At 36.3% G+C, this 25,610-nt stretch overlaps 1 protein-coding gene across 4 annotated transcripts in view; it reads right to left on the bottom strand.

Moving 5' to 3' along the window:
• RBMS3 (RNA binding motif single stranded interacting protein 3) overlaps window positions 1-25,610 on the bottom strand; it is a 591,790-nt gene that overhangs the window by 311,760 nt on the left and 254,420 nt on the right. The gene's annotated exons all lie outside the window — the stretch shown is intronic.

Below are 25,610 nucleotides of genomic sequence, written 5' to 3'. Positions count from 1 at the left end.
TCTAACTTCAGAAAGTTATGTAGGGTAAAGAAAATTCTGCTCAGACCTATGATAATTCAATGGCACAATTCTATAATAGTCTAGCTTGCTGCTAATGTTTGTTGTTGTTGTTAATTGCGAAGTCGTGTCCGACCCATCGCGACCCCACGGACAACATTCCTCCAGGTCTTCCTGTCCTCTACCATCTTCTGGAGTCCATTTAAATTCACACCTACTGCTTCAGTGACTCCATCCAGCCATCTCATTCTCTGTCGTCCCCTTCTTCTATTGCCCTCAATCTTTCCCAGCATTAGGCTCTTCTCCAGTGAATCCTTTCTTCTCATTAGGTGGCCAAAGTACTTGAGTTTCAACTTCAAGATCTGGCCTTCTAAAGAGCAGTCGGGGTTGATCTCTTCTAGGACCGACCGGTTTGAACGCCTTGCAGTCCAAGGGACTCGCAGGAGTCTTCTCCAGCACCACAGTTCAAAGGCCTCAATTCTTTTGCGCTCAGCCTTTCTTATGGTCCAACTTTCACAGCCATACATTGCAACTGGGAAAATCATGGCCTGGACTATGCGCACTTTTGTTGGCAGGGTGATGTCTCTGCTTTTTAGTATGCTGTCTAGATTTGCCATAGCTTTCCTCCCCAGGAGCAAGCGTCTTTTAATTTCTTGGCTGCAGTCCCCATCTGAGGTGATCTTGGAGCCCAGAAAAATAAAATCTGTCACTACCTCCATTTCTTCCCCATCTATTTGCCAGGAATTGAGAGGGCCGGATGCCATGATTTTGGTTTTCTTAATGTTGAGTTTCAAGCCAACTTTTGCACTCTCCTTCTTCACCCGCATCAAGAGGCTCTTTAGTTCCTCTTCACTTTCTGTCATTAGAGTGGTATCATCTGCATATCTTAGGTTGTTGATATTTCTCCCGGCAATCTTAATTCCAACTTTTGATTCATCTAGCCCTGCCTTTCTCATGATGTGCTCTGCATATAAGTGCTCTGCTAATGTTTACAAAGTGCTAAACAGATGCAATTGAGATTTCGATTGAAATATTAACAAAATGCAGATGTGACAATCTTATTTCTCTATATTATCACAGATATTTGAAGTTATGCAGGCACTGAATGTGTTTACATTACTGAATTAATGTAATGATGAATTAATCATAAGAAAGATGAACTTACAAACATTTTTGCAAATATTGTATGCATACAAAATATAGTAATATGCATAGTACATACAAAAGGCAGTACATAGTACAAAATATTAGAAATTAAAATATTCATAAATGTAGATATTAATATATTTTGCATTTTCCCAAAGTATTCAAGCAAAAGGATAAGATCAAAATTATAATCTTAAAAATGAATACCATGACAATATATTTTTATATTCACTAATATATGAATTACTTCTTTTGATTTCAAAAGGCAATCTTCCTCCATTCCAAAATTTTCCCTTGTCTCCAAATTTTGAATAGTTTATTTTTGAGCCAACTGAAGACAGCCCAAAAGTTAGTTTAGACTTGAATCAACCATTTTTGTCTAAATGCATAGGCTTGATATGATATATGACGGTAATGTGATGACCTTTCTTTAACTATGACTGTTGCAGTGAAACTGGAGGGTATGTGTTGATTTTTAAAGCAATTTTTAATTTCCTTTTCTATTACAAAAGAGGAAGAAAAAATGAGAATGGCAACTTCAGAGCCTGAAGCTAATATAAATTATAGGTGACTTGGATAAGATTCTGACCTTCAATTCTACAGCTGCAATATGAAAACAGTGACATATCCCATAGAAATTTCACAAGAAATTGTAAAGCATATAATATAACAGAACCATAGGACAAACATGATTAGAAAAAAAGGAAAATGATTAAAAGATATTTATGATCTACAGAAACTGAACCTGTTTTTTGTTCATTTTGAACTCTGTTTGAAAGGAACATTTATGAATTATCCTCTTAATAAGATCATTGGCCTGAACATACAAATAACACAGGGAAATTCAATTAACATTTTGATTTCATGTTTTGATTAACAGTTTTATTCTTTCAACCATATTCTTTTTATTTTATTTTTTTACTTTTTGTCAATCTTTTCATAGCATGTCACAAAGACAGTCTTAAAAAAGTTTTGCAGAGAAACAGAATTTTGAATGATTAATATCACTTTTCCCCAAATACTTGTTCTCAAGCAGATTTGTTTCCTTTATTATTTATATATTATTTGTTTCCTGCATTTTTATATCATTTATAAAATAATTATCTCTCAAAGATGCTTAAATAAATTAAGCATGAGAGACAGGCCTCACCATCCAGTTACTTAAAACAATAAGCCATACAAATGAGGAATGAGGAACAAAGAAAGAATGGAGGCAATCAGTATCAGAAATAAAATAGTAAGCAAAATGCAAAGTTGATCTTTGATTCTTGGAAGTCTTGTTTAAACAGCAATTTGAACTCTTCTTCTTTGGTCAATGGACTGGCCAGCTTCTCAGTTGCAAGGTTGCTTCCAAAGGAGATCATTTTTTATTCTTTTTTCTCTAGTCAATGCAAGGGGTCAATTTCTCCTGCTACTATGATATTTTCCCTAGAAAGTTAACAATGCTTTCTCTCATGAAGTTTTCTGCTGATGGATACAAACAGTCTCCTACATTTTCTGGCTTACGGGTTCCCATTGAATTTGATGGAAGAAAAAATATTTTAGAAATTATTTTAATGGAGAAGACAATTTTGATGAAATTCTAGATGGGGCATGGTGATGTTGGATTGGACAAAGAGGACAGAGGATGTCCTAGATTTTGCACTACCACAAAATCTAACTTCTATGATGCTCAATACTTCATTAAATCCCAGAAAAACAAATTCTTCATTTTTCTTTATTAAATATTATTTGTTTATTTATTCTTTATTAAAAATATTTTAATAAAATTTTAAAAATATTTTTTAAAGAGCAGTACTACTATTACGATATATAAAAATCTTATTCTTTGCAAGTTATTGGTAATTTTCTTATAGCCTAAAGAGAGAATTGGGGGGAACTGTCCAAACTGTTGAAAAATTTGAAGAAGAATTTATAGAGGCTACATTTGGTCATTCTAAAATAATCATTGCAATAATGGAAAGTTCCACTGGTTCATGTCCATATAAATTTACAAAAGATGGAAGGCTCAGTATGAATTTTGCCTTATGTTACTCAGATTACATAGCCCACTTATGTTCTCTTTTAAAAAAAGAGAAAGAAAAATTGAATGGGCACATTTATTGTACACTGAGCTGGCTCGTACTGCTATTGATAGGATCTGCCATCTCTTTCTCAAATTAAGATATAAAATTAGCCAAAAGATATTATGGCATGATTAACATAACTGTCCTTATCATAAGTAAGATTTTTGCTTCAGGTGCCAGAGCTACGGTGTCAGTAAAGGATGGCAACGTTAATTTTTTTAATTATCATGGAAAAATAAATTTGGATTGTCCACATCAAGTGAAAAGCTTCTTGCAAGAATTTTGTTCAAGATGAATTATAGGGGCCTCACAGAAATGTAGATATGGGATCAATCTATATATTATCTTTCCAATAAATTAGCCCTTAAGCATTAAAAAATATCTTGGCAAACTAGTTAGCTAATATGTTCTCTCATGGTGATTCAATTAGGAATGCATAATTATATTATCATTTTCATCTATATTTTTAAAATGATGTCACAATACCACATTTCTCAGCTGTGCACCCATTATTACTATAAAAAAGAATATTACATTCTAAAGCTTTGTGCTTTACTGCACATCAATATTTAACACTACCAATCTATGTTTCTAGCTGTGGCTTCAACAGCATTTTATTATTTGGGCAACTGTGCAGATACAATTCCAGAGCAGAATATCAGAGGTGGAATTCTTATGAGATGAACCATCTGCTAGAACGTTTTCAGATAGTTTTTTTTCTTTTAAATTCACATTTCAAGCAGTGATAGAGCAGAAGGTTGAACAGACTTTAGAGGAGTTTGCAATGTCTTTTAAATATTTAATTTAATTTAATGTAAATGTATAATTTAACTAACACAGACTATTTTCAATGTAATCATTTACAACATTATCTAGGATTTCAAGGCAGTTTACAAATACAGTTTAAAAACTATAAAATCAACATAGTATCACACAGATGAATTATGATGCAACTTAAACTCCATAGATACAATTAGCCGTTTAAATAGTATAACCTAAACTATAAAGACCCTGTATTCATAAATATTCATTCTCTAAAGCATCAGTTATATTTAAATTAACTTCCACATACAAAATTCCATTAGTAAATAGCAGCAAATGCTATTTATTATTTAAGTATATCATGACTATCTCAAGTCTCATTATAGTTTAAATGGGTTTGCTCTAATATCAAATACATATCAATAAATAAAGGCAATTTATTGTCATATTGAATGAAACACACGCGCGGGCACGCACACACACACACACACACACACACACACTACTCTTTTCTTTCTAATGTTAAATTCCTTATGGAAATTCTTGTGACTCAAAAAGTATATTCTTGCACAGTTTTCTTTGGAAGCCATCCTGTTGGTGATGTCCAGGGAAGCAATCTCTTTTTACTGATTCCCCATGAATGCCATAAGGGTTATGTCCAGCAAAATCCTCCTCTAATCCTTTAAAGCAGGGGTGTCAAACTCAATTTCATTGAGGGCCGCATCAGCATTGCGGTTGCCCTTGGGGGGCCGGGTGGGTGTGGCCAGGGTGGGTGCGGCCTACTGGGTGGGTGTGGATGGAGTGGGTGTGGCCTACTGGGTGTGGATGGAGTGGGTGTGGCCTACTAGCCAGCTCTATATTGTTTGCGTCAAGGGTGCCTGTTGGGGCCTAGGCAGGAGTGGGACAGATCTGAGGGTCTCTGGAAGAAGGGGGTGGGACCGGGGCAAGTGCCAAGGCATGGTGCATTTCTTCATTCCTCACAAAGGGTGGCACCTCCCCAGCATGCACCCAGGGGCCGGGCCAACGCGGCAGGGCTGGTTCCTCGCTGTTTCTGAACAGCCTTATGGAGCTAAGACTGAATGCATTCAGCATAGATGGCCACCACAAAATTGTACATTGGCTCCCAGCCAGCCTGGCCAGGACCAAGGCAGAGGGGGATGTTCTCTCACTGTTTCCAGGATGGCTTCGCGGGCCACATGAAACCACTTAGCGGGCCGCATCCGGCCCCCGGGCCTTGTGTTTGACATGTCTGCTCAGAAGCAGTTCCTGGCTAACACCTATAAGATTCAGTTTTCTAAATCCATATTGTCTATCAGCATTACAAACCATCAGAAACCTTGTTTTGAAGGAAGTAAAAGGACTACTTTAACTTGGTTCAACTGTATTAAAGTTAATCCTGAAGATGGAGGAATAACTATGCATTCTACAGTTGTGTATGTTTGTGTATCTATAAAGAAAGAGGGATTAGACATACTTAAAGAAACAGTACAAAAAGTTCATAGTATAAGTATCTGTGTACACAGTCAGACACTGACTAACTGTGTTTTCCATAATCTAAATGGCAATGGAACTCCTGGGCTCAGTTTTTCAATTAACTTGACAGTAGGTTCAACTGAGTTAAAAGTGAACCTCACTGTTTTTGTAACAAATCACTCATTCTTATTTTTTCCTGCTTGTCAGGAGAAGATCAGCAGAAGAGCAATTAGTGATAAGCAATGCAGTGAAAAAGAACCAAGTATATACTAATTAGGTCATTCATCAAGCACATTCATTTCACTGGCAGATTTAATCAATGTTTTCCTGAAATGCCTTAAATCTCTTATGCTAATTTAAAGTTTTGTTATTATTGTGCCTTTAAACACAGGAAAATTTCAAATGTTTTTTACCCCCTCCCATCTTTAAAATCACTTCCTCAATATGGTGCCTATTGCTTATCCACATTACACAGGACCAATTATAATAAAATTCTAACAACTTTGTGTTTACATTCCAATATCAAAGGGAATTTGGTGGGCAAATTGTAAATTGCATAACTGTATGTATTGCTACATAACAATGTGCAAATATACATTCAATTTCCACTTCCATTTTTATCCTGAGTCCAAATAAAATCTCAATATAACATGAGGATGCACAATTTATGTATTATCCAGCTTATAGGGCAGTAATGGCAAACCTTTTAGAGACTGAGTGCCCCAAAACTGGCCCCGCCCCTGTTCTGCCCCCCTGCCCCACCCCTGCTCTGTCCCCCTGCCCCGTCTGCCCATAGGACCACTGACCACCTCCAGGACCCACCACAGATCGCCCAGGCAGCCCAGCAGTTCTATGGCAGCCACACCCTCTGCCCGCGCCTTGCAGCATCAACTGCATGATGGGGTATGAGGGCAGAGTCTTGTCTACGTTGCCTGGCTGCCACGTCCTTGGCTGCTCTGCTCTGTGTGGGCCATGCTCGCGGGCGACTCTCCTTCGGGGGGCTGCTGGAGAGGAGGGGGTCACGGGGGAGGCAAGGCTGGGGCAATGGCACATGTGCCCACAGAGAGGGCTCCAAGTGCCACCTCTGGCACCCGTGCCATAGGTTCGCCACCACTGTTATAGGGAGTCTTCCTTGCTACCACTGCATGGAAATTCACCTTTGAATTTACATTTGTGGAAAAAGTAAGAAACCTTTGCTGCCAGTAACAGAAAACTATCCATTTAATGTTTTTGTTCAATATCTCTTTCCTACAAACACGCTTTGAGGAATTACATGAATGAGAATATCAGTGATAGACATTAATGATTATCCAACCCAGGTTGGAGAACTGAAAATACCTAAATTGTTCCAGACTTCAAGAGAGCTGACTTCAATGTGCTAAGGGAAAAGATGGAAGGATTCTATGGATGGAAATCCTAAAAGGAAAAACAGTTCAAGACAACTGAAAAATTCTAAAAAAAAATGAGATAATTAAGGCACAAATACAAACAATACCAAGAGGAAAAAGGGGAGACACCTAATGAGATTGGCTTGATTGCACCAAAATATCTGTTATAAACTGATAAACAAAAAAGACAAGTTTTAAAAATAGAAAGAACAACATATAACAAAGACAGAATGTCAGGAAATATCCCAAAAGTGCAACAATATGGTCAGGAAGAGTAAGGCTACATGAATTATAGATGCCTATGAATACTAAAAAACAAACAAATAAAAAACAAAACAAAAATACCACTCCATCCCAAACAGGTTTTGTTGGTATGGCCAGAACTGGAGTCAAGAAAAGACAGGCCAACCATGTAGAATAGACGACAAGGGTAATAGTTCAACTACTCGATTACTACTTTGTATCTATCTTAAAAGTTAAATGCAGTCCAACTGGTAAGAAGCACCATGAACAATACTGGAGAAATTCAAATCAAAAAAGCAAAGAATAGATGAGAGAACACATGGTCGCTCTAAATGAATTAAAATCTTCTGTATTGAATGGATTACATTCAAATCCAAGGATTAAATTAAGTGGTGCATCTCATCTCAGACCACTGACAGAATCAAATTTATAAACCTATAGCCAATAAAACCAACATTTGTCTATCAGTTTAAAACTGTTGTTAAGTTTTGTGTCTAATCATCTTTTTTAAAGATACACACGAATCATATTGACAGCAAGCTTAAAGAAATACAAATAGTTCTTGGTTAGTGATCATTAGAAGTTATGTTAAACACCCTCAAAAGTACGTACAACCTGGTTCTGAAAATCTGATGGCCAATCTGCTCTGCTTGGTCAAGGGACTGCATTTTGGAATTGAGTGACCAGCCTGCATTATCAGCTGTTTGCAGTATCTCATAGTCATGTGTCCACAATTTATAATATTTTGCCAAAAAACAGGGTTTATGTCTGATATTTGGTGAAAACACTGTAACAAACAATGGGTTTGCTTAACAACCACAGTGTTCTACATTATTCTATGAAGATTTCCAAGAATAGTTTTCTCAACTAAAAACCTGAAAATTTCTTTTTAGAAACCCTATGTGACAATGAAAGAAATATAGATCAATCTGCCTACACTATCCCTGACTAGAATATTTAAGATATTTGGTCACTTCATGTCAATCTTGAGTTTTGATAATTGATTTTACTAGCTTATCTATAGTTGATTCAGCCAGGTCAGATTATGGCTGACATTAGTAGTATTGATGTTTAAAACAATTCTTAAAAATGGGCATGTGAATCCAGAAAGATGTTCTTTAGAACTACATAATACTGATATTTTTAAAAATTTACAAAACATCTCAACTGACCCCAGAAAAACATTGATCATTTGCACAGTATTTCTCCTTTTTATAAAGTATATTTTCAACTCTTGAATAGCAGTATATATCTGAAGAAATGGACACTAAGCATAAAAATTAATTATCCAATAGTTTATTAATTCTATAATCAATAATTGAGGTACTGATTTATCCACAGCGGATAAATGAGCAAATTAAAGCCTGATAATCTTTGGAAAATTAGAATTAAAAAACAAAGACATTAATTTGTCATAACCATAAATTGTATAACATTTACAAACACATCTATACCATCTATACCAAATGCAAAAATACTGCCAAATTTTAAATATTTTTAAATTATGAAACATATCTTTAAGTCAAGTGGTAAACCATCACTATATATTTCCTAATATTAATAATATAAATTTACAACTAAAAAGTAAAGATATTTTCAGTCTACAAGATACAGAATAATTATTTTGGAATTTACAAATGAACAAGACACTCAATTTATACCACAAGCAAACTATATTAACATATTTTTGTTTTCCTTTTCTATATTAAAATGTATAGAAATAGCACCTAAATAATATGCGTCTGTGCAGTCTTCTTTCTTTTTGAAGCAAAGGCAGAATATGCAACAGAATGCAACCTGGCTCTGCCACTCCAAATTTTTGCTTCCTTATAGCATATACATTCTATCTATCAGTTTCCAAAGAATCCAGTACTTCCATTTGAATAAGCCTAGTTTAGCTATCTGAGATGTATGGATACTTTACAAAGGTAACCCCTTTGGCACTTGGGATTTACAGAAACTTGTATGTACATTGTATGTACAAGCTATATCTATTTAATGTTGATCTGTACATTCATTCTTTCTCCTTTATTTGGATATTTTTTTTTAAAAAAAAGATCAGTATAAAACTTCATATTTAGGTAGCTATTTCTGATTGCTAATACTTATTTTTTTCAGAAGCAATATTTTTATGCTGCATTTATTTGAACAGATAGTTCTGAAGATGATGGAAGTGAGAATAGAATAACTTCTTTGGGGGGGGGGAGAGAAGGAATCAAAACTAAATATACATGTTGGAAGGGAGAGAGAAAAGACCTACAGTAAGCTTTACAAAAAGAATTGTTTGCCTTAAAATTGTAGGCAAGCAATTCCTCCAGAGGCATGGTTACTCTTAAATAGATACATGCTTTTTAGCAATGATATCTAAGACCACACACACTTTCTGCAGTTTCTTTTAAACAATATATTCTTTAATATTTCCCACCTCATAGGTGGAAAGAAAATTATTATTATTTATTATCTCACAAGAAGTAACTCTGGATGGCATACTGCAAAAACAGGATAAAACAATAAAAATGTCAAAAGCAATTATTTTTTAAAAAAGCATACATACATAAGAAATTTGATCAGTAATGGAGTCAAAAATCTCACTAGTCCCCTGGGACCTACCCATCTCTCCAGGCCTGATGATAAAGCCAGTCTTAGGAGACTTCTCGATGGAACTGACATTTTGGGGAGGAAGCAGGAGACAAGGTCCACCTCCTTGGGCTGCCAAGTATAATTCTCTGAGAGACAGAATCTGCAGCGTTCTTCTCTTGCTAGATTTGATGGGACAAGCAGATGTAATTGGGGAGAAAGGGTCCCTCAAATAAGTTGGCCCAAAACATAACTTATCAGATACCTTTACTATATAAAATTTTATTTTTTCTAAATAGTTTTGTTTCTAATAGGTTCTATCCACAATATGCATTTTCAATGCTATTTTTTTTTGTTTTTTACACTGAAAATTGTACTAGAAAATTTAAAGAAATATAAAATGTAATAATTGGGTTCCAAATGAAATAAAAATCCATGAAATAAATGCAGAGTACTTACATTAACATAGGATTGAAATGTACAAACATTCTATTAAAAATGTCTATGGAGATTCTCAGTCATTCTGGTCATGGTTGTCCCAAATGTGCTTTTTCAAGAGGCAACTGGATTTTCTTGTTTTTCTTTGAAGATGTTTCACTTCTCATTTAAAAAACTTCTTCAGCTGAAGCTTCAGAGCTGAAGAAGCTTCTTGAATGAGAAGCCAAATATCTTCAAAGAAAAACAGGCAAGTCCAGTTGTCTCTTGTAAAAGCATCTTTGGGACATTTTATATAAAAAAATAGGTCCTAGGACAGTGGTGGCGAACCTATGGCACGGGTGCCAGAGGTGGCACTCGGAGCCCTCTGTGGGCACACGTGCCGTTGCCCCAGCCTAGCCTCCGCCCACGACCCCCTCCTCACCAGCAACCCCTCTGGAGGAGAATCGCCCCCGAGCGTGGCCCATGCGGAACAGCGCAGCCAAGGACATGGCAGCCAGGCAGCATGGACAAGACTCTGCCCTCATGCTCCAATACGCACAGTTGATGCTGCGGGGCGCGGGCAGAGGGCATGGCTCCCATGGCACTGCTGGGATGCCTGGGTGATCTGTGGTGGGCCCTGGGGGCAGTGAGTGGACCTGTGGGCAGGCAGGGTCGGGTGGAATGGGGGTGGGGCATGGGGTGGAGCAGGGCGGGGCGGGGCAGGGGGCAGTTTTTGGGCACTCGGTCTCTAAAAGATTCGCCATCCTGTCCTAGGAACTAAACCCTGAAAATTCTGAATAAGATATACTGTAGATCCTTTTATATACATCATTACTAGGAAATGTAGTTAGGAATGAAAGTTTAGATTATAATTCAGGGAGATTTTCAGTATTTACGTCTTCCCTTTTCTGTCTTTTCCACTGCTCTGATAATTACTTAAAACTTAGGACAAGTACAGTACCCTAAAAGATGATGTGTCATGTACATTTTATATTGTATTTATAAATAAAAATAACAACCATACTGAATTAGCTGTGGCTGTTGCTCCTGAATACTGCTTGAATAACTTTGAGTGAAGCACTTTATAAATTCATAAGTAAACAAATATTAAATTCAAAACTATTCATAGGTTTATATGAATAGATGAAAAAAAATAGATATAGAGGAAAACAGAAATGGTAGAAAGATCACTTAAATTTTAAAGGCATCAGCAAAGATATACAGCACTTGAAACCTGGGTTTTAATAGCTTGTTTCAGTTGTTTCTAGAATGCTTTTTTTACCCATTAAGAATTCTCCAATTTCTTTGATTTATTACTAGCAGTACTTTCACAAGTTTTCCTTTTTTCTTTCTTTTTTTGGCTGCTCACAGTTTATCTTTATCTTGCAAATTAGCTAGAAACATTAAAGCAACTTTGGGAACTGGACTACTTGTAGTGTATAAATCCCAAGTAAATGCAGGTGTACAAGAATGTTCCTAATCCAAAGCAATAGATTGATCAAAATCACAATATGACTGGATATAAGGTCAATATGAATTGCCAAAGAAAATTATTTTGAACTTAAGTATTTGGTCTAAGAAGAGGAAGAAGCAACTTTACTTCAGATCTCTTATTATGTTAGAGCTGAAAGAAATTACTTTGTGCCATTTGCTGTGCAATAGCTGCATAGTAAACAAAAATAAACAGGAAAAGACTGATCAGAAAGAATATGTCCACTGTATAAGAATTAAATACAGTTTCATAAAAATTGAGATTAGCTTCCATTTCAAGACAATATAATATTTTTAATTTGTAAAAGTATCATATATAGCTCTTAGTAAAGAATTTTTTAAAAGAATAAAAGCCTTGAACATTTTGGAAGAAAAAGAGAAAATAACAGAAAAGTACTAAGTGGAAAAAATGCAAAGAAATAAATAGAGAATAGTTCCAAGAAAAATGAAAACAAAACAAAATAAATGAAAACAAAATCCTTTTGAAGTCAATTGATCATTTGATTTCATCTTATTTTTGGCATGCTTTTGTTAACCATCTCTCAACAGCTCTAATGTTAACTACCTCTCTTTGCCTACTGTTTTCTTTCTATAAAATGCTTCTTTTGTATCAAGATCCAAAAATCAATTTTTGGGCATACTCTGGTTTATATCTATTTCATACTCTAAATATGGTTTTTCTCAGGACTTTTTTTCTCATAGAACGCCCAGAAAGGAGTTCCAGCACCTTTTTTGGATGGAACCTTGTAGGGTAGGCAAGGCGGGTTGTATGACGTGTGTGAGTTCCGGTACCTTTTTTTTTTTTTTAGAAAAAAAGCACTGTTTTTTTTAATATAGTGATTTTTAAAAAGAACATCAAGTTTATCACACCTCAGAAATCCCATGCCATCCAAACCTCAAGTCATGTGTTTCTAGTTCTCAGATTCTCTTATTTCTCAGCAGGACCCACTCCTTCATCCAAAACAAACAGCAGACAAAAATACAATTTCAAATCAAGCAGTCACAATCCCCTTCATTCCTTTGCATCTTTAAGGATTTTATATTTCACCCTTGTTGCCATGGCTAAAATGATACATCAGTTGTCAAAATAGGTATAGTTCAGAATAAAAACATCATTCTAAGAAATACATTCATTTTTATTCAGAAATTCTCTCCAATTCTTCATAATTTCTCCCATCTTAGCATATCCTTATGAATGTCATTCCATAACATAATTGTTATGAAATAATGTACAATTCATATTAATCATAGTAATAGCCATTATTTTACTTTTTTCTTCAATCTTAAAACTGGTGTTTTCCATAAATTCTTTTAGCTCTTCCATCCTAATATTTTTGTTAACATTGTTCTGCCACTATTAATTTTAAATTCAGCTAATGCAGCAAAAAATTTAATTCTTCCATTAATAATTTTATTTCTTCCAAAAGATTTTCCAGAATTATCATCAAATTATCAACAAATGCCTATAATTTATGTTTCCCTTTTAATTCTCACTCCAGCAATGTTTTCACCCTGTCTTATGTCTTTATTCAATATTTCCAAAGCCAAGATGAATAACTACGGTGATGAGGAGCATCATTGTCTTTCTGTCCCTCACAAGGTTTTGTTAATTCTCCATTTCCAATTATCGGTGCTTTTTGTGAAGTATAAATCAATTTTCATCATCATAACATCCTAGGCTGCAAGTGTACTCCACAATTTTCGGTCCAACAGTTTCTAAAACATTCTCCCATTTATGGTTGATGTTTAGCAGATCTTCCTGAAATATTTAGCATCAGATTTTCTTTGGTCTTTTTCTTTTTCTTCACACCATCTAGTGATATCCAATTGATTGCAGTTTTTGTGCAAACCACATGTCCAGTAAAGCACATTCTTCATTCTGTTGCTATCTCAGAGACTCTTCAGGAATTACTTCTTTGTAGAATTTTCTTGTTTGTGCCATGATCCCAATATAAGATATGAAGAATCCTTCTGAGACAAAGTTGTTGGAAGACATTGATCTTATTATGAATAATTCTTGTCATAGATTTCCAGGTCTCACCTGTATAAATGGAATTCGGTATGACAATGGCATTAAATAATCTGATCTTGGTTGCTGTATTTATAATGGATAAGGTCCATGTTGGTCCATTTCATATCTGCTTCCCTTCTCCCATCTGTATCGATGATGCTATCAAGGTAATTAAATTCTTTCAAATTTTAAGGTCCTCCTTCCTAATGTTATCAGAGTGTTGTCTTGAACATTGCCAATTTGTATCAGCTTGGTTTTGTCTTCACTAATTTTTAAGACCATTTTACTGTGTCTGCTTTACATCCTAGTGTCATATCTTTCAGCTATGTCTTAATATTTACAAGTAATTTTACAAGTAATACATTTCTCACTGAAGTCAGTATCTTCCACAATTTTAAACAAGAGATCCCAGTTCAAATTATCAAAGGTCTTTTCTGTATCAATGCCAAGATTTGGTTTGAGGAATCAAACAGGAAACATGGACAATTAGAAAAACTTGCAATCACAATTCAGTATAAGAGATCACCGATAACAGTAGCAAGATAACATAATGTCAATAGATAGATATAAAACAATATTCTTTAATCTGATGTGTCTTAAAATAGATTGTACTTTAACTCTCATAATTCTCACAAAGCACAGTTAATAACTGCTGGTTGTGTTCTAATAAAGCACAACTCAACATATCAAAAAGACACTAGGGAGGCTATTGTATAATAACCTAATTCTGTCTCCTATCTTCCATGCTACAAATTTGCTATCATATTTTCTGCTTATATTGGGGAATAATGGATTTACTTTCTTTAAAAAACAAAATATCTGAGCACATATTCTTTATTATTTATTGGATAAAATTACTCATGTTTTATATGTTACAATTTGGAAAAAAGAATTACTCTTTTGTGAACAAATAAATCACAAAGACCAATATGCAGTTTTGTGTTTGCAAATTCAAAAATTTGCTCATTTCAAAAAGCAAGCTTTGCTTCCCCTTAAAGTATGAGTTAAATACATCTTTCTGACAGGTGCAAGAAATTCTTAGATCACTGGCAAATCTATGGCAGAGAGAAACAGAAACAGACAGGCAGTCAGACAGAAAACTAGAAGTATTCATAATATCATATATGTAGTTATCATATCATATTAACTAAAAACCTGAAATATATATACTAAAGTAGAAGTGGACACACAGAACCACATAATAAGTTAGAAAGGATAAGACTAATTCAAATGAGATCTTACAATATAAATAAATTAGTGATTTTAATAATGTATGTATGCCGCCCATTGTTCTGATGTAGTAGAAGGCCTTTATGATCTGACTTTGTTCCCAGGCCTGGACATGGTCTGCCTGTGGAGCTTTATCATGTTTTTCTTGTTTTTATTGATGAAGTTGTTTTTAGTCTGGTTATTTTGAATACTTGTCAGCCTTGAGTACAAGATGGATAAACCTTTGATGCAGTAGTGGATAAGGTGCCACAAGGATAGATCCTGTCTCTGCTATCATTTAATGCTTACTGTAGATGAAGTCACTGGAGCATGTCAAGCATCAGTTTGGGGTTCTGTATCATCAACATACTGATAATAAGTCAGTTTTTCTTCTCTATCCTGCCATCCTCCTGGACCTGTGGCTTCTCTTTGAACTGTAGATGAAGCTATCGAAGGGAGGGGGAAGGCAGGGGTTTGCCAGCTTAATTTGGGTCCAGTTGTGATCTCACCTGGAGAAAAAGGTTTTGCTACTCTTGCCTTAGATTATTGCAGCATAATCTACAGCTCTTTAAAGTCTACTTGGAAGTTTCAGTTGGTTCAATATATAGGAGTTGAGGTGCTTTCTATTGTGTGCTGTGGAACACATTATTCCAGTACTACAGGCCCTATTCTGGCTTCTGATGTGCTTCCAAACGTGATTTAAAACTGCTAGAGTCAACCTATAAAGCCTTTTATGACTTTGCACCAAATTACTTTCAATCCCTATTTGTCCTCTAAAATGAGACTGAAGATGCTAGTGTTTCCTTCTTTAAGGAGATGTAAGTCATAAAGTTCAGAATCATTGTTTCTCTAGAAATGTGTTAGCCTTCTGAAATGGCTAGTTAGTGCTCAGGTTAGCTCTGACCTTGGTTGCCTTCTGAAAGAAGCAGAAAAAAAATATTTTAGATTAGAAGGCAAAATACAAATTATGCCTTTGGGGGGTGATTTTTGCTTTGTGTATGCCATGGTTTTTATTACTTTTAAACATATTGTGGATGTTTAATAAATAGCAAATACATGTAGAGTATTTGCTTTAATAATAGCTCTGGTAGATAGAGAACCTCTAGCAATTAGAATAAATATTACATCACAAAAGTTAACCCTCTTCTCTGTAACCTTGTCTCAATGAAAACAAGCAGTTAGAAGAGTTTTCTCTACAAAATATGAAATAAGGAACCAAATGATTTTAGCCTTATTCTTTTGATTTCTAATGCCATAGCTTTTGCAACCTATGGAAAGATCAATCACAGGCGTCTTATTTCTTAATTATTGTTCTATACATGATGGCTGGAGTTGAGTTCCATATATGATGGGTGGAGTTGAAGCAAAAAGGGAGCTCATATACAAAGAAGAATGCGACACATATTTTCCTTGACACAAAGAAGAATGGGACACATATTTTCTTAAAACACTTTTATGTTCTTAAAATGCCCTTCTGTTTTGCTTCTTACACTTCCAACTTCCCCTGTGTCTTTTTCTTTCTCAAGCTGTAGGCTAAAGTAAAGGTCTTAACTGATCTCCTGAAGAAAGTTTCTCTGGTTGATTCAAGGATTTCATGTTATTCCACATCCCATGTTGTTATTTGTTAGGGCTCCAGACTAGGGAAGATCATGTGAGAAACTAGTTCCCCATTTTAATCAGAAATAAATTAGTGCATGTATAATGTTATACAGATAGTCCAACAGTTTGTTTAGTGAACGTTCAAAATTACAGCGGTATTTAAAATGTGACTTATGATCATTTTTCACACTTATGACCACTGTAGCATCCCCATGGTCACATGATTTACATTTGGATGCTTGACAACTGACTCACATTTATGATGGTTGCAGTGTCCTACAGTCATCCTTTTGAGACCTTCTGATAAGCACAGTCAATGAGAAAAAAATAAATTCACTTAACAATTGTGTTACTAATTTAACAACTGCACTTAACAAATGTGGCAAAAAAGTATAAAATGGGGCAAAACTCACTTAACAAATTTCTCATTTAACATAAATTTTGGGCTTAATTGTGGTTGAAAGGACTATCTGTATATGCTATATAATATTGTAATGCCTTTATTTTTATTGGCACTTCTAGTAATATGGTATTTCATTTCTCATTTTATGCATGTAAAAACTTACTGTTGATGAATATTTTAGTGAGTAGCCAAATGATTTCAGAAGCTTGACATTCCCTTTAAATTATAATAGTTGGTGCCTCTTGATATAGATTACTAAGCTTTTCAATTAGAAAATACTTGCTTCGAATTTGCTTTTTTTCATCACAATTACATTCTCAAATATTGCTGCCTAATTAATGCACCATTCCGATATAATTATTTAGTTGAGCCTGCATGATGACAAGTAATGTCAGTGAGTATGTCAGCTGTTGTGCTGAAATCTAAGGGAACAGCACTCAAAAGCTTGATGAATAATCAAGCCTTACTTAATTGTAATTAATTTGTCACCACCCAGACAATTTAAAGACAAAAACTATAACATACCACAACTAGATAGGAGCCAGATGTTAATCCTTGGGGCATTATTTCAATATTGCATCAGCATTTACTAACTCCATGGAACATTCCATATTTGTACCAATATAACCAAACTAATAAAATCCACTAGTTAGTGAAAGATGTTGCATGAATTTAAGAGTGCATTACAAGGATTGGATCAAAATCCTGTAATACAAAATACTCTATTTATATACATAAATGTACTGATTTGTTAAAATCTGATTAACTGTATATTTTTGTTATCCTATAATTATTCAAAGCAGTGTTACCAATGTCAATGTTGGATTACTTGTTACCTTCAGATAGTGATGCTGGCTCTTAGCTGAGTGTCTATGAAAAGCAGACTATATCCTACGAATTAAGAACAAACATTTGTGTGAAGAAGTAAAACACAGAAGCCCAAAATAACAGAACTGTTTCTTCCACCCCCTGCTCCCCAATGAAAGCCTAGCTCTTTCCTTGGTTCACTCAGATATGCAACACATAAACAGAACTTTGTTTTCATTTTTGTTTTCTTTTTTGATATTTTTGATATTTGTTATATATATATAAGCAGTTTTCATTACCTTTTCTATTTATATATTACAGTAATAACTGGCATAGCTTCCAGACTTGTAAGGCTAATGTCTCCACATTCTCCTCCTGAAGACTTAGCTGTGAACAGGATTGGGCTACAAATATATCCCTTTTTTGTGCAATCCCACTGCTTGATTTATCGTAGTCTGGTGCGGTCTACAGTCTGTCTACTGTAATAGGTCAGATCTAAGTAGATGATTTTTCTGCAGGTTTTGGAGATTACTTCACCAATAAAATCCATGTAAGTCATGGATGCAATTGATGCAATTTGCAAATAAGACCGATATATAATTCATGTACACAATTACAAGGCAAATAACTTCCAGGCTAATTGTTTGCATGACCCGGTTTCTGAATGTTTGATTCAAAGAAATGGGACTACAAAAAAATGGAACTACAGCTACATGGAGGGAAATATGCAGTGGGATACCTCAAGATTCTGTACTGGGATCAGTACTTTTAAACATCTTCATAAATGATCTAGATGAGGGGTTAAAGGGGAGCTCATGAAATTTGCAGATGACACCAAGCTGGGGATAATTGCTAACACTTTGGAGGATAGACTCAAAAGATATTGAAGACTTGAATATTATTGCAGTTAAGTGCTGAGAAAAATAATATCCTGTACTTAGGAAAAATCAAAACACAATTATAGAATAGGCAGTACCTGACTTGATAGTAGCAACTGTGAGAGGGATTGGGTATTCTAGTGGACTACCACTTGAATATAAGCCAGCAATGTGATGCAGCTGCCAGAAAAGCCAATGCAACCCTAGGCTGCCTTAATAGAGGGATAACATCAAGATCATGAGAAGTGGTAGTACTGCTTTATATTGCATGAGTGAGGCCATACTTGGAATACCACATCCAGTTCTGATCACCACAAAACAAAAAAGATGCTGAGATCACCTTAGAAAGACTGAAGAGAACAGCAATAAAAATGATAAGAGGTCTGAAAGCTAAATGGTACAATATTTATGAGAACTAGATATGCCTATCCAAACAAAGTGAAGGTTTAAGGGTGACATGATGGCTCTTTTCTGGTATTTGAGGGCTGTTACAGAGAAGAGGTTGTTGACTTAGTCTCCAAAGCACTTGAGGATAGGACTCAGAAGCAATAAGTGGAAGCTTGTTAAAGAGATATTCAACCTGGAACTAAAAAGAAATTCCCTAACAGTGAGAAAAATTCATCAATGGAGCATCTTGCCTTGTGAGTGCTTCAACACTGGAGGTTTTCAAGAAAAGATTGGACAACTATTTATCTGAGATAGTGTAACAACTCCTATCTTAGGCAGGGGATTGAACTAGAAAAGGGGTCCCCTGCTTCCGGGTCGCTGACTGGCAGTGGTTCCATGGCGCACCAGAAACCGGGTCATGCGAACAAGTGAAACTGCATCTGCACATGCATAGGATGTAAAAACCTCCAGTAGAAAAATCTCTCTCCATGGAACCAGTTCCTGGTGCCTAAAATGTTGGAGGCCGCTGGACTAGAATATCTAGAATAGGAAGAATGTATATGTGGAGAGATTTACAATTATTGTCTCTAGTTTCTCAGAATAGCTAAAAATGCTGTTCTTGGATTTATCAAGCTGAGGAATGCTTTTCTTCTTTGCTTCTTTATCTGTTGCAACAAGGCTTACAGCTGATACCATTCCTTCACATTCTATCATAGTCATTACAGCTGAACATGGTGGTGGGGTATGGATTTAATCACCTGAAAGCTAATAAAATTATTTATGCACCTTCTTCAAGGTGAAATAGGATTTTGTTCAGTTGTGATACTTCTTGTTGTATTTTTTAAATAATATCCATGAAAGTCATAGATATAAGTAGTCCTTGACTTAGGAACATTCATTTAGTGGCTGTTCAAAGTTATGACAGCATTGAAAAAGTGACTAACAATCATTACATTTCCATTTTTGCTCACTGCAGCTTTTCCATGGTCATATAATCAAATTTCAGGCAGTTGGCATGTATTTATAATGGCTGCAGTGCCCCAGGATCATGCGATTGCCATTTGCAACTTTCCCAACTGGCTTCCAACAACCAAAGTCAATGGAGAAATGATGGGATTCATTTAACAATTATGGTCAGAAAGATTGTAAAATTGCATGCGGTCACATGACTCACTTAATTACTATATTACTTAGCTATAGGCTTTCTAGTCCCAATTGTGATTGTAAATTAAGAACTGTTTATTTGTTTATAAAATTTATTGACCACCCATCTTACCATAAGGTAACTCTGGGTGGCTTACAGACGTAAAAATACATCTACCAAGATTAAAATCAAGGAGACATGGGAAAGACAGGAATGGAATGGAGGGAGATGGGATTGTTACTTGATGAACTCCACTGTGCTGTTCCCCCATTATTTCTGAACTGTATCCTTTGACTGATCTCCAAGGACCTACTGAATCTTTTATCCAAGTCAATGATAGGAAAGAAAAATCCATCTTTTTTTCCTGGCAATCCTTGGACTGAAGATGCCAAATGCTAGAAAGTGATTACAATTCATTCTAATCTACTTTTCCTACTAGTTTTTTTTATGTGGGATCAGAACCACCAATAAGGACAGTTGTTAGGATTAGTGGTTGATTGCATAAGTCTTGTTGTAGAAACAGAGCCATTATATGATTGTTATTTTATCATATATTTTTTTCATTTCTGCATGATTTGACATGCATCAATTGGATAAAGACATACATCAATTCTGCCAATCACTTCATTGACTTGATAAAAAAAGGCATTAATTTTTGTGTAATAACTTCTTTGGTCTTCATCCTGTTAAAATTCCTTTAAACATATATTGTTATGTTAATTAGACTCATAAAATCCACACAACAGAATAGCATATTTTGTATAAATCAGTGATTATAGTGGTTCATATTATAAAATAATTATTAGTTAAACTAGAGAGACCTATACTTCACTATGTATGAATTTTAAGCATAAATAGTGCAAAACTACTGCAACACAGTGCCTGACAATATACTTTCCTTCCTGGTAAAAAAGCAGAGAGCAAACTGAAAATATTTTACTTTACTGGCCTCTTATTCAATTCAAATAAGCATTAAAGCAGCCAAATATCCTTCAATGCTTCATTACTGCACATGGATATAATTTAATGCTATAATATTATTGAATCTTCATTTAATTTCATGCAAATTATTTACAAATGTTAAAAAGAGGGCTGCTGGAACAAGAAGGAAGCAATGCATTCCATTTGGGGGGAGGACAAGGTTGGGACATTCTTCATTACAATATATATTTGAATCCATTTATAAATAGAGGCCAGAATTTATCTTCCATTACAGTATTGCTTAGCATTTTTTTAAACTGCAGGAAGGATGCCTGTTTGTTCCAGATCAATCATCATAGATACATAATTTCTAAAGATAGAACAATATTTGGCCCTGGAAGCAAGCTACTCAGCAATCAACTGACTGCCCGCATTAAGAGAAATAATACAGCTGATAATTTAGTGTTTACATCAGACATAGAAACTATATCAGGATTTTTACGTTTTCGTGATGATTGCTTCCAGGAGATGTGTAGCAATGCTGTATTTCCAGATACCTTCTTGGTACTCGCAATGTCCACTGGCCAGCTTAATTTCTTTAAAGATTCTTCACAATTTTTTAAAAAGTAGTTACTGTACAGTAGGAAGGTGCCATGCTACAAAGCAAAACACAAACCTCTAGCACCGGGATCTCCAAACTCCTATCCGTGGACTGGCACTGGGCCGTGGCATATCAGAAAACAGTCTGCGTAAACAAGTAAAGCCCCATCCACGGGATGCAGGCAGTACATGAAACCATGCCCCCCTCTGGTCCACAGAAAAATCTCTCTACACGGATCCTGTCCCTGGTGCTCAAAAGATTGGGGACCTCTGCTCTAGCATATTTATTTTCATGAATGTTTGTCATCTTTGAAAAGTCCTTTAGCATGGAGATAGGACCTGGGATGAGGAGAGACAGTCTTTTAGTAATAGAAAATTTAGGATTTAGCCATATCCAACATGGCAGTCATTGTATTAATGTTTTCTATGGATATCATTTTATACTTATGTATAAAATGCTCAGATTCTCCCCCAAAAAACTCTGCCTTACCCTTTTTTTCTTGGTTGATTTGGGGGATAGTTCGGGAGAACAGTAGCATTTCCCCCAAATTTTTAGAACACTTTCATGCCAAATTACAAATCTGAAAAAATCTGCTCCTAATAATGATGTCAGAAGGGTAATGATATTTCTATTTTTTTAAAAAGCACAAAAAAATCAGCACCTTCCATTCCTATGTTTATCTGGACTGATATTATTTGCAAAAGGAATAATGTTTCAGTTTGTATCCCACCCATTTAAGTTCCACATGTGCTGAATAATAAATGTATTCTTTTTCATCATTAGTTTTTTAAAACAGTTAATTTTCATAATATTGAATACATTATTTGTAGCATTTTAAGCTTTGCTACATTGCAAAATTACAACTGTACAGTATGAATGAAAACTGCTGAAACTTTTTATTATTATGTTGACAGTAAGGTGGCACATGTAATAATAATGATAATGATAATGATGATGATGATGATAATAATAATAATAATAATAGTAGAAAAAAATAGCTGGGAAAGCAGATAATAATAAAACCTGGCAATGGCTAAGAGCAGGAAAATTGAAGAAAGAGACCGAGGGACTAATTCTGGCTGCACAATACCAAGCCTTAAGGACAAATGCATACAAAGTCAAAATTGAGAAGACAGCAAAAGACAGTAAGTGCCGCCTATGCAAAGAAGCTGAAGAAACAGTGGACCACTTGGTAAGCTGTTGCAAGAAGATTGCACAGACTGATTACAAGCAGCGGCATGACAAAGTATCAACAATGGTGCATTGGAAGATCTGCAAAAAATATCATTTGCCTGTAAGCAAAAACTGGTGGGATCATAAAATAGAGAAAGTCATAGAAAATGATAAAATTAAACTGCTCTGGGACTTCAGAATTCAAACAGATAAGCACCTGCAACAGAACACCCCAGACTTAACAATTGTCGATAAGAAAGACAAAAAAGTCTGGAGAGTGGACGTGGCAGTGCCTGGAGACAGCAGAATAGAAGAGAAAGAACTGGAGAAGATAACAAAATATAAAGACCTACAAATAGAAATAGAAAGACTGTGGCAAAAGCAAGCAAGGGTAGTACCAATAGTCATAGGCTCCTTGGGTGCAATCCCAAAACAACTGGAGCACCACTTGAACACCATTGGCATTGACAAATTCGCTATAGTCAATTGCAAAAGGCAGCCTTATTAGGAACTGCTTCCATCCTGCGACGATACCTGTAACACCATCAAACATCCACATCTGCCTATCCCATGTCCTGGGTAAGGACTCGATAGGTAGACAAAATGCCAAATCCAGTCTGAACATCTGGCTGACTGTGCGATGATCCATAATAATAATAATAATAATAATAATAATAATAATAATAATAATAATAATAATAATAATAATAAGTCAGCCAGATGTTCAGACTGGATTTGGCATTTTTGTCTACCTACTGAGTCCTTCCCAAGGACCTGGGATAGGCATATGTGGATGTTTGATGTCGTCGCAGGATGGAAGCAGTTCCTAGTAAGGCTGCCTTTTGCAATTGACTAATGGTGAATTTGTCAATGCCAATGGTGTTCATGTGGTGCTCTAGTTGTTTTGGGATTGCACCCAAGACACCTATTACTATTGGTACTACTAGACACTGTGGGTGCAATCCCTAATAATAGTAGTAGTAGTAGTAGTAGTAGTAGTAGTAGTAATAATAGTAATAATAATAATAATAATAATAATAATAATAATAATGTTGTTATTTTAAAAGCACATGTAGCAAATATGGACACAGCATGACAAATTCATGTCCTGAACTACATTTCCTCTGAATTAAGTCATTTTTACTTTCATGAGGTATAAAGGAAAATTATCTATAGTTTCACATCGAGACCAGAATTTCCATCACTAAGTGATGTGGTGATGAAGTGCAAATGCATCAGTTAGCAATGGTGCTCCCTGCAATCCTGATGGCTGTTGTTAACCAAATCCCATGGTCCTTAGGCAATGTAACTTCCTGCTGGCAAGTCAATGGGAAACTGGTAGGAAGTTGCAAGGCCCAGGAGGTTTGCAAACAGGCAGGTTAGTGACTGCTACCATTTGTGAGAGAGTGTGATGTGGCAAGGATGCTGTGATGACTGCAACTCCGGAAATGGGAAAGTGTGTGTAACAGTATAGTAGTAGTAGAGGGGTGTAAGTCAAGGACTATCAATAACAATAGCAACAGCACTTAGACTTATATACCTCTTTGCAGTGCCTTACAGCCTTTCTAAGTGGTTTACAGAGTCAGCATGAGTCCTTATTTTACCGACTTAGGAAGAATGGAAGGCTGAGTCAAACTTGAGCCGGTGAGAATCGAACTGCCGAATTGCTGGCAGCCAGCAGTCAGCAGAAGTAGCTGCAATATTGCATTCTAACTACTGCACCACCACAGCTCTTCATAATCAAATTGTAAATAATGTGTTTATACTTTTATCTGAACTATTTATTTATTTATTTATTTATTTATTTATTTATTTATTTTCAAATATTTATATGCCGCCCAATCCCAAAGGACTCAGGGTGGCGTACAAAGTTAAAACAATGATAAAACAATAAAATAAAACAGTCATACCACGAGTCCGATCATATCCCGGCCCTCCGGGGACATCAGCCCCAGGCCTGCCGGAACAGGAGAGTTTTAACGGCCTTCTTAAAGGCCGGCAGGGTGGGAGTAGTTCGAACCTCAGGGGGAAGTTGATTCCACCAGGTCGGAGCCACCACAGAAAAGGCCCTTCCCCGAGGGCCCGCCAGCCGACATTGTCTGGCCGACGGGACCTGAAGGAGGCCCAATCTATGGGACCTCACCGGTCTCTGGGAGCTGTGCAGCAGAATGCGGTCCTGTAAGTAACCTGGCCCTATGCCATGAAGGGCTTTGAAGGTGATAACCAACACCTTGAATTGCGTCCGGAGACCCACAGGAAGCCAGTGCAGCTCGCGGAGGATAGGTGACACGTGGGCGTACCTTGGCGCGCCCACAATCGCTCTCGCGGCTGCGTTCTGAACCAACTGCAGCCTCCGAATGCTCTTCAAGGATAGCCCCATGTAGAGCGCATTACAGTAATCCAGTCTTGAGGTGACAAGGGCATGAGTGACTGTGAGTAAAGACTCCCGGTCCAAATAACTGGTGCACTAGGTGAACCTGTGCAAAGGTCCCCCTGGCCACAGCCGATAGATGTTGTTCCAAATTTAGCTGTGAGTCCAGGAGGACACTCAAGTTGCGTGCCTGCACTGAGGGAGGTAAATTTGCCCCCCCCCAGGACTAAAGATGGACCATCCAGTTGGCCTTTGGGAGGCAAGACCCAGAGCCACTCGGTCTTGTCAGGGTTGAGTCTAAGCCTGTTCACCCCCATCCAGACCCTCACATCTTCCAGGCACCGGCCCATCACGTCGACTGCTTCACTGCTGACTGCGACCTGTCAGAGAGGTAGGAGGAGAACCACCACAATACGGTGCCGCCCACCCTCACCTCTCCGAGACGACGCAGAAGGATACCATGGTCGATGGTATCAAAAGCCGCTGAGAGGTCAAGAAGCACCAGGATAGAGGAATGACCCCTATCCCGGGCTCGCCAGAGGTCAT

Source organism: Crotalus tigris, unplaced genomic scaffold (genome assembly GCF_016545835.1).
Source record: "Crotalus tigris isolate CLP2741 ecotype Arizona unplaced genomic scaffold, ASM1654583v1 scf7180000017871.4482833, whole genome shotgun sequence".
Lineage (NCBI taxonomy): Eukaryota > Metazoa > Chordata > Lepidosauria > Squamata > Viperidae > Crotalus > Crotalus tigris.
Note: the sequence above shows the minus strand (reverse complement) of the source record. Positions and strands in the feature narration are given on the sequence as shown.